This window comes from Cololabis saira, chromosome 6 (assembly GCF_033807715.1).
Source record: "Cololabis saira isolate AMF1-May2022 chromosome 6, fColSai1.1, whole genome shotgun sequence".
Taxonomy (NCBI): Eukaryota; Metazoa; Chordata; class Actinopteri; order Beloniformes; family Belonidae; genus Cololabis; species Cololabis saira.
Window position 1 is genome coordinate 35,584,528 of NC_084592.1, and position 16,597 is coordinate 35,601,124.

General features: G+C 47.2%; 1 protein-coding gene across 1 annotated transcript in view; it reads right to left on the reverse strand.

The window, feature by feature from the left end:
• The window catches only part of gli2a (GLI family zinc finger 2a), a 110,929-nt gene that overhangs the window by 80,852 nt on the left and 13,480 nt on the right, over positions 1–16,597 (reverse strand). The window lies entirely within an intron of this gene.

A 16,597-nucleotide genomic window follows, 5' to 3' on the forward strand; every position in this document is an offset into this window, starting at 1 on the left:
GATCAGATAAGATTCTTCTTCTTTCTGCTCCCTTTTCATTCATAAGTTAGGAACATTTGTATTAGTGTTTGTATTAAATTGTTGTTTTTTGAATGAAATAAAGAATAAAATGAAAATGAAATGAATGCTTAAGACTACCAAACTAACAAAACATGTGTTTTATAGAGGTCTGCACATCTGATGATGATCAGTTCATCAATAATGATGATCAGTTCATCAATGATGATCACCTCATCATTCTCCACATGATTTTTGTGGTTGTTGCCTTTTGTTTTTGTCCAAATAAAAACCGTCTGGTGAAAAATGAACATATTGCTGATTCTTTCGGTTAAATCTGACTACTGAGACTCAGTACGATCAAATGATTTTCAGAGAACAGTGAAAAAGAGAGAGTTGATCCAAACACTGAGATTCCCCGGAAGGGTTCTGAGTGTAAAAATCAAAGAAAGTTAGTTTCTCTAAAAAGCTGCACGTTAACTCCTGAGTTAAGTTCTGACAGCAGCCCATGAAGCTTCTGGAGGCTCCAGAGACGAGCGCGAGCGGCCAGGACATTACTCAGCAACAACAAACAACGGCTCTCCGGATAAGGAATCGTTTGTCACCACAGTTGCTTTGACAAACACGGTCTGCCATGAGATAAAATTAGCTGGGACGTCACCTCAGGGTGAGTCTGCTGGGGAATCTCCTTTATCTGACCAACACTTTTATGGATACGGTCAGGAAAAGACTCTCAATCACAGCGAAGCGGCCGAAGCCAGAGCAGGACGGAAATCTGCAGGGATTCGCTCCGGAGAGGGAAATGGCGAGCCTTCATGAGGAACCAAGGGAATAATAAATGTCAACCTGCTTCAGAAGGGTAGAAAATGTATGTACTCAGAAATTCTACCTTTGCATGAACCAAAGCTTCCGTTAAAGGAGACATGTCATAAAAAAAACCTTCTGTGCTGCCTGAGTGCACTTATGTGAGCATCCTGGGGAGCTACAGCCGCACAGAAAGTCAACGCTGATGCACCCCTCCTACAAAGTTTTGGGTCCGAAGATAAGTCATTCAACAAGGCTCTAAGATGTAAAGGAGCTTGTGACATTACAGTCCTACTGAAGAACTCTCCCGCCTCTCAGTCAGGAACTCCACCCACAACAGAGTCGTGGATGTAAACGATGGTTTTCTGCAGCTCCAGTAACATCTGTATCATCCGTTAGCCCTGTTCCACCAAAACGGTTCCAGTGCTGGTTAGATGCTGGTTCGGTTTCTGGTTCGGTGCTGGTTAGATGCTGGTTCGATCGTATAATCACCATCTAATAATATAACCCGGGTTGTTTTAACTCCAGATGTTTCTTGTAACTTTTATTCCAGTGGATGTCATTTCTAAACCTTTGATTGCTCATGGGGTCCCCCCCCTCCCTCTGGTGTCCACGGACCCGGGCTGCCGCCAGAACCACAAGTCCAGCTGGAATAGCACGGATAACTGACAACTGTGATATAAAACATCTATTCAAACATGAATGTGTTTGTATACGTTCATACGAGTCAGGTACAATGCTGCTGTCATTTCTTACATCAAAGTCTTCGATAAATAAAGATTTTTCCCGCACAGTGACAGCAGCTACAATAATGAAGAATATTAGCTCCAGAGGAATATCAGATCTTTCCCAGGATGTGTCTGTTAGCGCTCACTTCTGTCTCCAAGCTAGCAACAAAAACCGGCCAAAGCAGCTCTGGACTCCCGTCCTGGATGTTAGTTGCTAGTCTGTCCTGTGTCCAGAATGACGATCAGCGATGATCAGTGATGAACGACAATGAAGTTGGATCGCAGAACTACCGTGGACATCATGTTGGAGGAGACTGAGACTCGATACAGCCATGATGCAAGAGAAGCCCAGACGAGCGCCATCCCAGCAGTGAAGCACGGTGGAGGGAGCTTGATGGTCCAGGCTTACTTTACTGCTGCTCCTCGTGGAGGGAGAAGTCAGTTACTGAGTAAATAAGTCATTGTTCTCATTTTCTGCCAGCACTATGAATATTTAATGAGTGTGTTCTACAAAGAGGAATAGTTTGTGTTTTCAGCTTCACTGCGTTGTATCACTGTGACTTTGATAAAAGATCATATCCCGTTTTAAAGAAAGTTAATGCAGGTTAGAGGTTTTATTTTTGCAGGACTGTTCTCTGTAACAAAGTCCAAGTCTAAGCGTGTACTGAGATTTGTGAACAGAAACGTGACAAGGCTCTCTAACAGGCCGATAGTCTTCTAAAATGTCAGGTCATGTAAATGAAGCCAGATTTTCAAATCTTTCGTTTTTTAGAGCCTGCAGACTGTTCGCCACGGCTACGTTCCTCCACGAAACTGTGTCTGACAACAATTACATGAGTCATTCTAGCGACCTGACGGAGAAACATCTCAACTCTGATCCATCTCACCGAGTCTCTGCCACAGTAATTGATCTTTACAACTACTTATCTTACAGCTTAAAACAAACCAGCAGACTTCTGGACCAATGCGATCTGGACACATGAGACCACAGTGGAAATGTTTGGTCCTGATGCCCAGAACTATGTTTGGAGAAAACCAGCAGAAGCACCTCAGACTCACTGTCAAGCACGGTGGTGGAGCGATGCTGGTCTGGAGCTGGACACCTGCCAGTCATTGAGTGGACCATGAACCCCTCTGTAGACCAGAGTCTTCTCGAGACAACTGCTAGCTACAATCAGATGCATTATAAAAGAAGTACTGCCTTCTAGCTAAATGTAGAACTGAGTTTCTTCTGTTTAAACTGTATTTGAACCCAGCAACTCTGCAATGATGTCCACGGTAATATAGCTGTTTCTATGGCGATAGTTGAGACCAACACATCAGCTCCTATTAGGACCAAACAGAGTCCAACGCTTACATGTGCTACCAATCACGCCCTGAGGACACTGGGTCCACTCAGTCGTGGGTTAGTTGTGTATCGGTTCTACATGGGTTAGTTGTTATGTATCGGTTCTACATGGGTTAGTTCAGTGCTTCTCAATCCTGGTCCTCGTGGGCCCCTGTCCTGCATGTTTTAGTTTCCCTGCACCAACACACCTGATTCTAATTAAAGGTCTTCATTAGCTTGTCACCAAGGTCTGCACAACTCTGTTGATGACACAGGTGTGCTGATCACGGTGTGCTGAAGCAGGGTAGCATCTAAAACATGCAGGACAGGGGCCCACGAGGACCAGGATTGAGAAACACTGGGTTAGTTGTCGTGTATCAATTCAATGTGGATTGTTTGTTGTGTATCGTTTCTACATGGGTTTGTTGTCGTGTCTCGGTCCTACGTCGGTTAGTTTTTGAGTATTGGTCCTACATGGGTTAGTTGTCGTGTATCGGTACTAGGTGGGTTAGTTGTCGTGTATTGGTACTAGGTGGGTTAGTTGTCGTGTATTGGTACTAGGTGGGTTAGTTGTCGTGTATCGGTACTAGGTGGGTTAGTTGTCGTGTATCGGTACTAGGTGGGTTAGTTGTCATGTATCGGTACTAGGTGGGTTAGTTGTCATGTATCGGTCCTAGGTGGGTTAGTTGTCATGTATTGGTACTAGGTGGGTTAGTTGTCATGTATTGGTACTAGGTGGGTTAGTTGTCGTGTATTGGTACTAGGTGGGTTAGTTGTCGTGTATCAGTACTAGGTGGGTTAGTTGTCATGTATTGGTACTAGGTGGGTTAGTTGCCGTGTATTGGTACTAGGTGGGTTAGTTGTCGTGTATCGGTACTAGGTGGGTTAGTTGTCATGTATCGGTACTAGGTGGGTTAGTTGTCGTGTATCGGTACTAGGTGGGTTAGTTGTCATGTATCGGTACTAGGTGGGTTAGTTGTCGTGTATCGGTACTAGGTGGGTTAGTTGTCGTGTATCGGTCCTAGGTGGGTTAGTTGTCATGTATCGGTACTAGGTGGGTTAGTTGTCATGTATCAGTACTAGGTGGGTTAGTTTTCATGTATCGGTCCTAGGTGGGTTAGTTGTCGTGTATCGGTCCTAGGTGGGTTAGTTGTCGTGTATCGGTCCTAGGTGGGTTAGTTGTCGTGTATCGGTCCTAGGTGGGTTAGTTGTCGTGTATCGGTCCTAGGTGGGTTAGCTGTCGTGTATCGGTACTAGGTGGGTTAGTTGTCGTGTATCGGTCCTAGGTGGGTTAGTTGTCGTGTATCGGTACTAGGTGGGTTAGTTGTCGTGTATCGGTCCTAGGTGGGTTAGTTGTCGTGTATCGGTACTAGGTGGGTTAGTTGTCGTGTATCGGTCCTAGGTGGGTTAGTTGTCGTGTATCGGTACTAGGTGGGTTAGTTGTCGTGTATCGGTACTAGGTGGGTTAGTTGTCATGTATCGGTCCTAGGTGGGTTAGTTTTTGAGTATTGGTCCTACATGGGTTAGTTGTCGTGTATCGATCCTAGGTGGGTTAGTTGTCATGTATTGGTCCTAGGTGGGTTAGTTGTCGTGTATTGGTCCTAGGTGGGTTAGTTGTCGTGTATTGGTCCTACATGGGTTAGTTGTCGTGTATCGGTCCTAGGTGGGTTAGTTGTCATGTATCGGTCCTAGGTGGGTTAGTTTTCATGTATCGGTACTAGGTGGGTTAGTTGACGTGTATCGGTACTAGGTGGGTTAGTTGACGTGTATCGGTACTAGGTGGGTTAGTTGTCGTGTATCGGTACTAGGTGGGTTAGTTGTCGTGTATCGGTACTAGGTGGGTTAGTTGACGTGTATCGGTACTAGGTGGGTTAGTTGTCGTGTATCGGTACTAGGTGGGTTAGTTGTCATGTATCGGTACTAGGTGGGTTAGTTGACGTGTATCGGTACTAGGTGGGTTAGTTGTCGTGTATCGGTACTAGGTGGGTTAGTTGTCGTGTATCGGTACTAGGTGGGTTAGTTGTTGTCGTTGAACCTATCCAAACTAATTGTCATCCAGTGAACCCTTTTTTTGACCTTTCACAGATTGATTTGCTTCTTCAACACCATTGCTGATGTCTTTCTTCTTGGTATTCTGTTTACACACACCAGTGAACTACAGAAGTCTGTTTTTTTTAGACGTCTGCACCCTGCGCATGATCAATTCATCAAGATCTGATGATTACCAGCACCTTCCTGCTCCTCTTAAATCCTATTAAGACAAAGAGGGGGTACTTAGGATTAACAAAAATATTTTTTTCCTTCTTCTTTTTGGCCTTAACTTCGTGGACGCCCAAAATTCCAAGGCTCTGTGTGAGCGCTCAGCCTCTGTCCGAGGTTTAGGGCCACTTCCTCCCGTGTAATTAATGGGTTATCCCCAGCATAATGGAGAAATTAAATTGCAAAACCTCACAAGGCAAATTACAGCTTTTCCTGGGAGCTGCAGGAAGTGTCTTGATATGTAAACAATACCCTGGCTCAGCTGAGGACCCTCTCTCTTCATCCCACCTCCCCTCTTTGTTCCGTGGGAACTTCAGATTTCCTCTAAGACCAAAACCCGGCTGAAAGAACAGGATTTACAGTACCTCCATCGCATTGCAGAGCCGTTCAGCGCTCAGAGATAGTGAACAGAGTTCTTGCAAAAGACTCATGCCAATAAAAACATTTTTCCAGTTTGGCTTTAACAAGTGTTTGCTACAAAACTGAGCTGGAGCCCCTCGAGGACGTGAAGCCAAAACACAGTACTGGTAATGTGGGCAATACTGTGTACCGTCTGTAGCACCCTCTGTAGTGCCCTCTGTAGTGCCCTCTGTAGTACCCTCTACTACATCTACCAGTTCTGAGTACAGTCAGGTCCTTCTAATCACCATAACTGACCGCCAGTGATGGTGACCACTGATGAACTGATCACCATCACTGATGTACTGATCATCAGGGGGTGTGCAGACCTGTAGAAAACGTTTGGGCCGTTTGTTGGTGTGGAGCATTCAGGTGTGTGTTAACCAAAAGCCAAAAGAGAAGATAACAATCAATGGGTGAAAATAAATGATGTATTTCATTACATTAAATTAAATTAATGAGAAGACAATCACGAAATTGGTTGGGCTGTACTTGTTTCAAGATACCAAGTCATAAAAAAGACCTCACAAATCCAACAAATAATTTGAAAATGACGTCTAATGAACACGTTAAGCGTGAGTTCGGAGGTGGCATGTGGACCATCACATCGTGAAAACCTGGACTGCACTAACTGAAGACAACCACAAGGCTCTGTAAGAGGACCCCTGCATAGCTCACGCTAACATATGATGCCAACATGTCAACACGACCAACTGCGGACGGTCGCTTGTCTCCGGGAGACCATGTGATGGACCTACGACCAAAGAGCACAACTTGATGCACCTCTTAAATCATATGGAAGCAATAAGGGGGTACTTAGGATTGCCTAAATAATTTTTTTGGTTCATTTTGGCATCACTTTTGTTAGATAATTGCAGAGTGATAAAAAGTTTTATGCTGTTGTTTCTAACAGTGCTGAGACCCACAATGATCAGAAGCTTTTTATTTAGGTTTAAGACGAAAGAATGCAGGATTAAAAGAAGGGAAATAACTTTTGTACTTAGTTGTATACAGAGACGAGCCTGCAGTCGTTTACTTTAGCACTTCATTGTATATTTAGTGTAGTAAGCTGAAAATGTGTGTTTTTAGGTACGATGCAAGGACATGTCTGTATATGCTGCCGTCGGGGGACGCCGCCGCTGCGTTTGAAGACCGAGCCAGGAGTTCTCAGTTAACACCGTCGGGGAAATCACCTGGCAAACAAAACACGCCGGGCTTAAACCCACGTCCACACGCACGCCTTCTTTCAGCAGCTCTGCTCATTTGTAGCGCGCTTGTTCCACGGCCGGCTCCACCCACTTACGTAATGCTCCAAGTGTAAAACGAGGAGTGTAATTAACCCTCTGCTGGAAAAAACCCTAAACCAGCAGTTCAGGAGGTTTATCTGACAGTAATGAACTGAGGAAGACTTCCACGGGTGATTCAGATTCCGATTCAGATTCAGACGACTTTATTAATCCCTTTGGGAGGTTCCCTCTGGGAAACTGACAGGATGAATGAAAGAAGGGATGATGTCTCCGCGGGTCTGCTGGCACCCCAGCAAACGTACTCGGGCCGGTCGCAGTGCTGGCAAACGTATTCGTCACCGGTCTGACACCAAGGCGGTTGGCGGAGTTCAGGTGGCGGTCACATCTGCTGTGGTTGACGGCGCAGCCTCACCGCGAGCTGGAGGCCGGAGAACCTGGCGGTTCTACCGTCTCCAAACCCGCCCAGCTGCCTTGTTTTGACCCGATCTTGACAAGGAAAGCCCTGTTTGGAGTCCGAGTGCTTTGTTTCTGGAAAGAAGGAGCTCGTGGCCAAAAAGAAAAAAGAAAAGAAAGAAAAACTTCCCTGAGCAGCGCCGCCAGGAACCCCACTTGCTCATCCAGCTGTTTCTATTCCTGCATGTTTCCTGCAGCTGTATGATGGACGACTTCACTAATCCCTTCTCCATATGGCAGCATTTAGCTCGGGTCTCCATGGCAACCTTACTAGGGCTCCATGATGTGATTACAGAGCAGTGGAACTTATAGTAGCACGGTCCCGGAGCGTTCTCTCACAAGGAATCTGGGCCGCACGGACACAGAGGAAGAAAACCGCTGAGGAGCGTGGAGCTCTGCTTCCTGTTTGGTGTGAGACGACTCGGTTACACGCGTCCTCCAGCGCAGGACTTAGGCCGTGTTTAATGGCTCCTGCTTGTGACATCTTTCTGACCACGATGTTGGACATGTTTGGGTCAGAGTCACCGACGAGGGGTCATGTGGCACTGATCTGTAGATAGCTGCTGCCATGGCAACCAGCCACCGACAGCTAGCAGGAAATTAACCATTGTATCAGTGAAGGTATGTAGCGTCCACCTGAGACGCTGTCAACATGGGTTGTCCTCCACCTGGGACACAGAATTCCAAGCAACGGGACCATGAACACCAGATTTCTTGTTTCACTCTCGAACACGGACGTTTCTTGTAAAGTCCCCAGCGTGAACGTCGTCCGGCGCTGGTCACGGCGGTCGCGTTGAGAGTCGTTGGTACACCAGCAGCAGCAGTTTCAGGTTCAGGTTCAGTTTCAGACCAGTTTCAGGACGTTTTCCTTCTCAATAAGGTTGAAGGTTGTGTTGAAATGAAGTGAAAGCTTGAGTTTGTGGCGGGCGTGTCGACACGCTCCGGCAGCCGTGCACGTGGGCGGGCAGCTTCTGTTTGTTATGTCCGTGTCCACGTTTACTCCCAAACCCTCGCTGCTTATTTTTCTGCGACTCGTCTGCGTCCTGTCGTTGGAAATAGGCCGAGGACTCGCCCGCCCTCCCGAGGATGTGATATTCCAGAGGTTTGTTTTCTCAGAGGTGCTGATGGATTCCTCCGGGTCTGTTGCTGACCAGCTGCAGGGCGACGGTTGGACTCAACGCAGACAGCGACGCCGGAACGAGTGGTTAAATACCCGCAGAGGCCAGACAGCAGATGAAACCTGAGGCCAGTAATCACTAGAAGCGGTTTCCCCAAAGAGAAATTTGACTGATACCAGAATAATCGATGCCCTCTAACAATCTGTAGAGACGAAACAACAATTGCAGCTGAACTCGTTAACCGCCGGGCGCCTTTAGACGAATCCTGCTTTTAAAAATCACTAAATCGTCTAGTGGGTCTTTGTCAACCACAACCTCAGATAGACAACATGAAATAATTGATTCAACAGACACAACGAGGACCTGGTCCTGGTCCCCAGTACAGCTTCCAGATGACCGATCACCAGCAGGTGGCAGCCTGCGAGGCTAACTGGTACCATCTTCCCTTTATTTGGCTCAAATGTGTCCAAATGTCCTCATTACTGACGTTACTACTGAAATTACATTTGAAACCAGGACCAGTGGAGCTCCAACACTGGGACCTGGACTAGTCAGTACTCGGCTACTTGGACGTGGGAGACTCACCTGGAGCAGCCGACAAGCTAGCGTCAGATGAGCTAGCAGCTGATGAGCTAGCACCCAACGAGTTATCGGCCAATGAGCTAGGACTTAACAACTTAGTGGCCGTTGAGCTAGCACCTGACAAGCTAGTGTCTGATGAGATAGCACCCAACGAGCTAGCGGCCGACAAGCTAGATGCTGATGAGCTAGCGACTGATGAGTTAGTAGCTGATGAGCTAGCAGACGATGAGTGAAGACCCAACAACCTAGTGGCCAATGAGCTAGCAACCAACAAGCTAACTATTTCAGCCATGGCTCATAGCTACAACCAGACTGGTGATGGTGTGACGGTGTTCCCTCACTGGTTCTTCTGTGCCCACCAGCTTTATACATGTTATTGTTACTTTTAATCTTGGGCGGATGGGCAGGGCCGATGTTGTTTTTACCGATGAAAACTCTGTGCTACAAATTAATGTATGAAACTGCTGTATAATTCAAGTTTGCTTTGATCTGACTGATTTGAACAGACATCCATGTGTGCCGTGGAACGGGAAAGCTGCTGAATGTTGTTGGTTTTATGGTAAAAACGTGTTCATCAGGCGTTATTCACAGCATCTTGGGAGCTTTGAATACGCTCCTGTATCAGTCATCGCATAAAGCCCGCCCATCCCTGCTGCGATTGTTGGGCACTGTATGTTCTGTACCGGTAACTGTGAATGGGTGGTACCAGACCAATTTCCCCACAGGAATATTTTAAGGGAACAGGTATGACTGGACTGGCTAGAAAACGTTACACCAACTGGCCACTGGGACAGCTTGCCAAAGAAACCTTGGTTTCCATCCAACTATGGAGATGAGAGGAATTCTTAAGTTAAAATAAATTTGAGGGAGTTCTGAAAAAGTAAAATGTTAATTTTGAGAAGACATCCCAGCCCTGACACCTTCTGCGGTGTTGTCCTCTCCGCCTGAGTCAGAGTCTTTTGTGGCGCCAGATGTTCCTGGAGCGTTTCAGAGCTTCAAAGCCTAAGCAGTCAAAAGAGCGATATGGTACGCTCTGGGCAACGTCTGAATATAAATATCCTCCTTCCAGAGGCGTCTACAGACAACATGCTGCATTCCTCACCGTTTACACGCCGTCGGAGAGGAGGTGGAGGCAATATATGGATGCTTCAGGGGATTAGCCGCCACTGTTGACCAGCTCAGATGTACTTCCTTTTTTCTTTTGTGCTTCAGCCTCTCTTGAAGAGTTTTCCCTCCCAGCATGCAAAGTATCATCCCTGCCCCTCCTCTGTTAGTGGGACTGATGGTTCAGTTAGGTGCCTGATGTGTTATCGACAAGCTCTCCGTCTCTAGCCCAGCCTGATGTCCTCATCTCTGTGTTTTGGAGACCTCCATCTGCTTGCGCTGCCCCGACACTCACAGCTCAAGCAAAGCCTACTAAACGTTGCGGAGTTCAGAGGCCGATGGTAAACTATGTATAAACAGGCCCACTTCCTACACCTGATCTGGTCTGAGGCGGACAGTTTGTGGTCAGACTCTTCCGGTTCTTTTCCCTGCGTCGCCTGAGGCCAGATGTGGTCCACCCCCGAGAAGCCAAGTCCAACGTGAAGCCAGGAAACCCGCTCATCACGATGAGTCATGATATTGTCATGTTCTTTCAGTCCTGTTTTGTTTTTTAGTCATAATAAACTTCACATGACCTTTTTTAACCACGCCATTATTTATTCAATAGAAATAAAGCCACGGACAGAAAGTCATGTGGGCAGTCCTAAGTAAGTGTATCTTGAAGACAGAGTTTAAACATCTTGTGGATCCACCTTCAGCATCAGTCACTTGAAGTTTCCTGTGTGACCTTATAAACGTCTCACATGGTTGCGGTGCCTGGGTAAGACGTTGAACCTAGGGCTGGGCGATTAAACGATCTCGATTTGTGATCGCGATCAAATTAAGTTCGATCACGGTGATCAGCTGTGGGTCTACTTTCTCGATCACGTGCAAAACATGCTGCAGCAAAGTGCACGACAACCAATCACTACCCGCTTTCCTGGCACCGCGCTGTCTGCATTAATTGATCATGCATGACATGCCGCGGCAAGTTGCATGACCATAGGCAGTAAACTAGTCACATCTGCCTCCCCTGCACTGGTGGGAGCAAGCGTGACCAGAGAGAATAAAACTACAAGACAACAACCGCAGGCTAGCGTTAGCTTAGCTTCGAGCCGACCGGGACTCGCGGTTTGCGGTTATTTATTTATTTATTTATTTCGCCGGACAACTTCTTCCGAGCGTACAGGAGGAGGGTGTGATGGATTCACAAAATGCCCTTCGTGATGGATGTATTGTGTATTCGAACCGCACTCATTAAAGTTGTGATTCGCTCTGCTTGTACCACAAATTACTCATCACCGCCGACTTCAGAAACTCCGCGGCCCCGACATGGGTGTGTGCGTGCGTGCGTGTGTGTGTGCGCGCTCAGCGGAGTGATTGTGTCGGAGCGCGGAGGCAACAAGCAGAGCTCAGCAGATGACGCCGTAGGCTCTGCGTTGGTGTAACGCGGGACCATAAATCAGCCTTAAGTCCCTTTAGGTTAATACTGTGAGAAATAACCCCTCATAATAGAGGTACTACAGTTAATAAATGTAATAAAACCGCCGTTTCTGCTGGCTACTGAGTCCTGTAAGTGGCGAGTGAGTTTTAACTCCTTAATTACCAACCAGCGTCAGAGTCACGCACAGTACACAATCTGTGATGTTAGAGAGCCACCTGTTGGTCAATTTAAGCAACAGCATCGCCAGCTGCTTGACAGTGGCTCAACTCATTAGTTTACTGTTTTTGTTGTTAATAATGTCATTGCAATTTTATCTATGCAATTGTGAAAAAAATGGCAAAATAAATGAAAAACTGTGAACAACCGCATTCCGTAGGCTATTCAGTACTCAGTATTCAGCCAAGTCTTTAAATTTTATTCCGCTTCAGTTTCGGCCTCAAATTTTCATTTCGGTGCATCCCTAGTTTTTTCGGTGGGTACCACTGGTAGCATTCTGGATTCTTGTTAAAACACGCTATTTGCTTTATTTGTTAATAAAAAAAAAACTAATCTCTGGTTTCTTTCTATTTTATTCCAGAAGGGAGGGGGGATCTTCTGATTTAAAAAAATCGTGATTAAAAATCGAGATCGTTCAATATGGGAAAAAAAATCGTGATCACTTTTTTTGCCATATCGCCCAGCCCTAGTTGAACCCCACATCACCCCAACTGCCCCGACTGCCCCTACTGCTCCAACTGCCACGGCCACTCCGACTGCCCTGGGCATAACTGCCCCAACCACTAAAGTGGATTAGTTGGAGTAGCAGACAACAGCAGAGCAGTATAGACTACAGATACGGCATAGGCGTAGGTCTAGGTGTAGGTTTAGGTGCGAAGAAGCATGGACCAGGTCTGTGCTGTCCAGACTAACAGGGTTAATGAATGTCGGCCAACATGTCGGGTTTCTTTCTTACTGTTAACAAATTAAGCACATTTAGTTTAGAACTCATGGAATATGTTTTTAAAATAAATTTATTGAGTCGGGTTGTTCATCGTTCATGACAGGTGAACGTCAGTACTTCTTTTATAATGCATCTGATTGTAGATAAAAGTTGTCTCTAGAAGACCCTGGTCTACAGAGGGGTTCATGGTCCGTTCAATGACTGGCAGGTGTCCAGCTCGAGACCAGCATCCTCCCCCACCGCCCCTGACAGTGGGTCTGAGGTGGTTCTGTTGGTTTCCTCCAAACATGGTTCTGGACATGAAGACCAGACATCTCCACATTGGTCTCATGGGTCCAGAGGTCTGCAGGTTTGTTCAGGTGCAGGTTTGCATTCATACTCCAGACCAGCAAAGGTCTACCCCTCTGCTGAGGACCAGCATCTGGTTTCTCCTCCTGAGGGAGCGCTTCATGTCCAAAGAGGGCAGGAGAGCTGGTCAGGGGACGGGAACTTATTTGCTTCAGCAGGCAGTTGAATGATACCAGCAGGGAAGGCTGGAACGATAAGAGGACTTTCCGTTGTGTCCAGTTCTTCATGATCCCCTGTTATCAGACTCTGCAGCTGTACCAGACTCTGGCATCAAGGTATTTGACCAGCGGTCGCTCCGGTTATGCAAAGCAGACTTTTGGGAATCAGATGTAAAGTTTTTCTGGGACAGAAGAAGCACCCAGGAGTTCTGGTCCCCAATAGACCCTCACAGGAAGGCCAGTAGTATTTAGACATGGCCAACAGGCTTCCTGTTGGTCTCAGGTCTTCTCAAGTATCAGGCAGTATTGATTATTGATTACTATAAAAGGGCTCTGAGTCTTATCAAGAGGAACGTTACTTGACCTGGAGTTTACTCCTAATCCACGCAGGTTAAAGCCTCCCAGGAAGGTCGGGCTGGGAACCATCCCTGCATAACCCTGGGGTCTGAGCACCCACCCCCACACACACACACACCCCCACCTCCTCATCTCTCGGCCGGTTGGAGGAACCTAAGTAGCACAACGAGCAGAGAAGAAAGTCAGAAACCTTTTTCTCAGGAAGATTAGTGGTCCTCCCTTTAGAGGAGGCCCGTCTACGGGGAGGAGAGGGCGGAGGACTATTTTCTCTGCCGCGGGGCGACCCACTCCAGAGTACCTTAGAGCGAGAAACTTCAGACTTGAGCTGCAAGTTGGACTTAGCCTCAATAAGCTCGATCAAAACTCAGCTCCTTACCTCAGGTCACGCTGGGCTACCAGGAAGACTACGCCATCCTTCGGCCCCCACTTAGGGAGGACCAGCATCCGGTTGGAGGGGGGGGGGGGGGGGGGGGGCTTCATTGCTCATTAATATTCAGCAGATATTTTTCTTCCGCTTCTTAAGAAATGTTGGCACCTCTGCCCACAAAGACAGAAACCCAACATGCACCAGGACGCCCATCTCAGCCAGAAACAACAGCAGGGAAGGTTGCCTTGGAAACAACGGGGTGACTGGGCAGGACCTTTTACCTGAGCACGGAAACATTGTTCCTACTGTAGACGGGTCATCGGACCTCAGGACCACAAGGAGCATTTCACAGGCGAGGGCTTCCAAGCTGAAAGGCCTGAAGAACAGCTGATGATTGCTGTCTGCTTGTTCCCACATGTGCCCGGCGCCGACGTTTCTTTCTGGGATTTTACAATAAAAAGGCTGATTGGCGTCCTTCATAGGTGGTTCTGATCTCTCCTGAAACCGTTTCATCTATGAGGTTTCCCTCCTTTTAGAGAGCGCTGAACACCATAATGTGTTTTTTAACATTTATGTTAACCAGACTTGGAGAATGAGGATTTGGACACACTGGATGGTCCGCAATGGTCTGCGACGGACCGCGACGGACCGCGACGGTCCACAGCGGTCCAGCGGCCTTATCAAACCGATGATGGAAAAAAGGTTGTTTAAGAACAAGACAACCCTAAAATGTGTAGTTTAATTAAGTTCAAAGTCTTAAACTAAGAAGTTGAAGTTGAGGCCGAAGGACGGGCGCCAACCCGACAGCATGTACGAGTCTCCTGCATCAGCTACAGGGTTTCCTTTGAAACCATGAGATGTTTTACAATCCTGGACGCGGGGTTCTAATCCCAACACAAGTTCCACCGACATGGCAAAGCAAGAGCCAATGCAGACTTGTAAATCCCAGGCCCGGGGAATCGGGTTTCAGCTGTCGAGGCCGCGAAACGGGACATGCAGCGGGGCGGATGCATGTGGGTATCCAACCATCCAGGAAGCCCCGAGAAGGACGGGCAGTTCCCGCCGTGGCCTTTCTGTGATCCTGACTCCATCAGAAACCAGACACATGACCACCACCTCATCACAGGGACGGATGAAACTGGAGCCGCTTGGCCCCCAATAAACAGGTCATGAGATAAACCAGCTGACAGCAGGACATTCTGAGGATGGTTCTCCACGTTACTCTTGTGTTTTCTGTTAAATTCAGGCAACATGCCCCCCCCTCCACAAAAAAAAAGTACAGCACAATTTAGTGCTGTTAAGGAGGTTAAAGGAAGGGCCAAGGCCACCGGCCACTGACGGCTCATGACTTTTACCATAAACGTTTCTTTGGGTGCGACTTTGCAGCTAGCCTTCAGGAAGTGCAGAGTCATGCGGTGTGAAAAGATATAACCCCAGAGTCTTTGAGCAGCAGTTTCTCTAACTCTACATGCTAACATTAATTTGGTGTTCATTCATACAAAAGTCAGTTATATGCAGAGGACACACTCGTTTTTGTTCCCAATCAGTATTCCAGATGTGTTTCCCGAAGAGGAGGAAGAGCGGCAGATACCTCCGGAAGCTCTTTATCACTGGTATCCTCGATGCCAGAAGACATTTTAAGTGAGAAAATTAAAACTTTACAAAGTGGTAAAAGCTTCAAACTTTCTTGGAACATATTGCAGACCCAAAATGCAAAAATGGGACTATATTACCAGATGAAATGAAGCTGGCAAAGACAAACATGAAATAATCTGAGTTGGTGTGGTCTGCAGAGAAATAAAACTCAAAGGAAATGTGTTGTCTTTGTTTAAGACAAATTGTATTTTCCAAACTGCCCCGATTTTCTTTGATTTTGAACTGAATAATGCAGCCGAGAGGTTCTGGTTCCCTTCAAAACGCAAGGAAGTGTGCGGTTAAGTAAAGTAGTTGGTTTCATCCTACAAGGCGTCTGCAGTTATTCACACGTGTCCCACATTTTGCTTCCACATGCATAATAATCAGAGAACAGAAAGAATAATCAATATTGTAAAACCAGAGCGTTAATAGGATCTAATGACACATAACGTCCTACTTTTAGCATTCCCATGAGCGTCTGAGTGATCTTTGTGATGGCAGGCCACCAGGCCCTTCATGAAACCGTAACCGGTGCGGGTGGTTGCGGTGGACCTGGACTCGATACCGGGGAGTCCTTCTGAGGGCCCTTCAGCAGCGGCCGGCTGGGTCCTCCAGCAGGCGTTACTTATTTATAAGTATGCTACCTCAGAGGCCCCCGACAAGGTCCAGGAACCTCGTTATGAGGAGTTTTCATCACGGCTAATGAAAACATGAGGGCTCATCTTTTAATTATGACCCCGTTATAGCAGCCCTCGTCGAGACGCGTTACCTCATCCGCACAAACAACCTACGACGGCTCAGAGTCCATCTCTGAGCACAGCGAGGTCGATAGGCTCCACCCCCACCGCCTCCGTGACACACAACAGTCATAACTGTGTCCATGGCTGAATAATTCATGCCCCCTTCTTCTTCTTCTTCTTTGAAAAACTGGTGGGTTCTTTGTGGAGGTGCCAGGGAGGACGCGGCGGACCGCCCTAGTTTCTCACCGCGCATCCCTAAACAATTAAAGCTTGCGGCTCGTCTGGTGGCAGGCCACCAAGTCATCATTAACGCCACAATGTCTTAGCAAGTCTTGTTAGCATTTCAAAGATACCCCCCCTCGTCCTCCGTCCTCCCAGCCTTTATCTGAGGCATCTGATGCACCGTGCCGTCCACTGCAACGCCAGCCACTTTTTAGTAATTCATGACATTTATACTCGGGAGGTGAGAACAAGGTCTTTCGCCCTCATTATAGCTCTTCTTCATCTCCCGTTCTCTGACATCTCTGAAATGCGCCGGCCTCCATCTCCAGCTCGGACTCTTTTTATGAGCAGATTCACCGCCCGCCGTTTCTGAAAGTTACGTTTAGGCC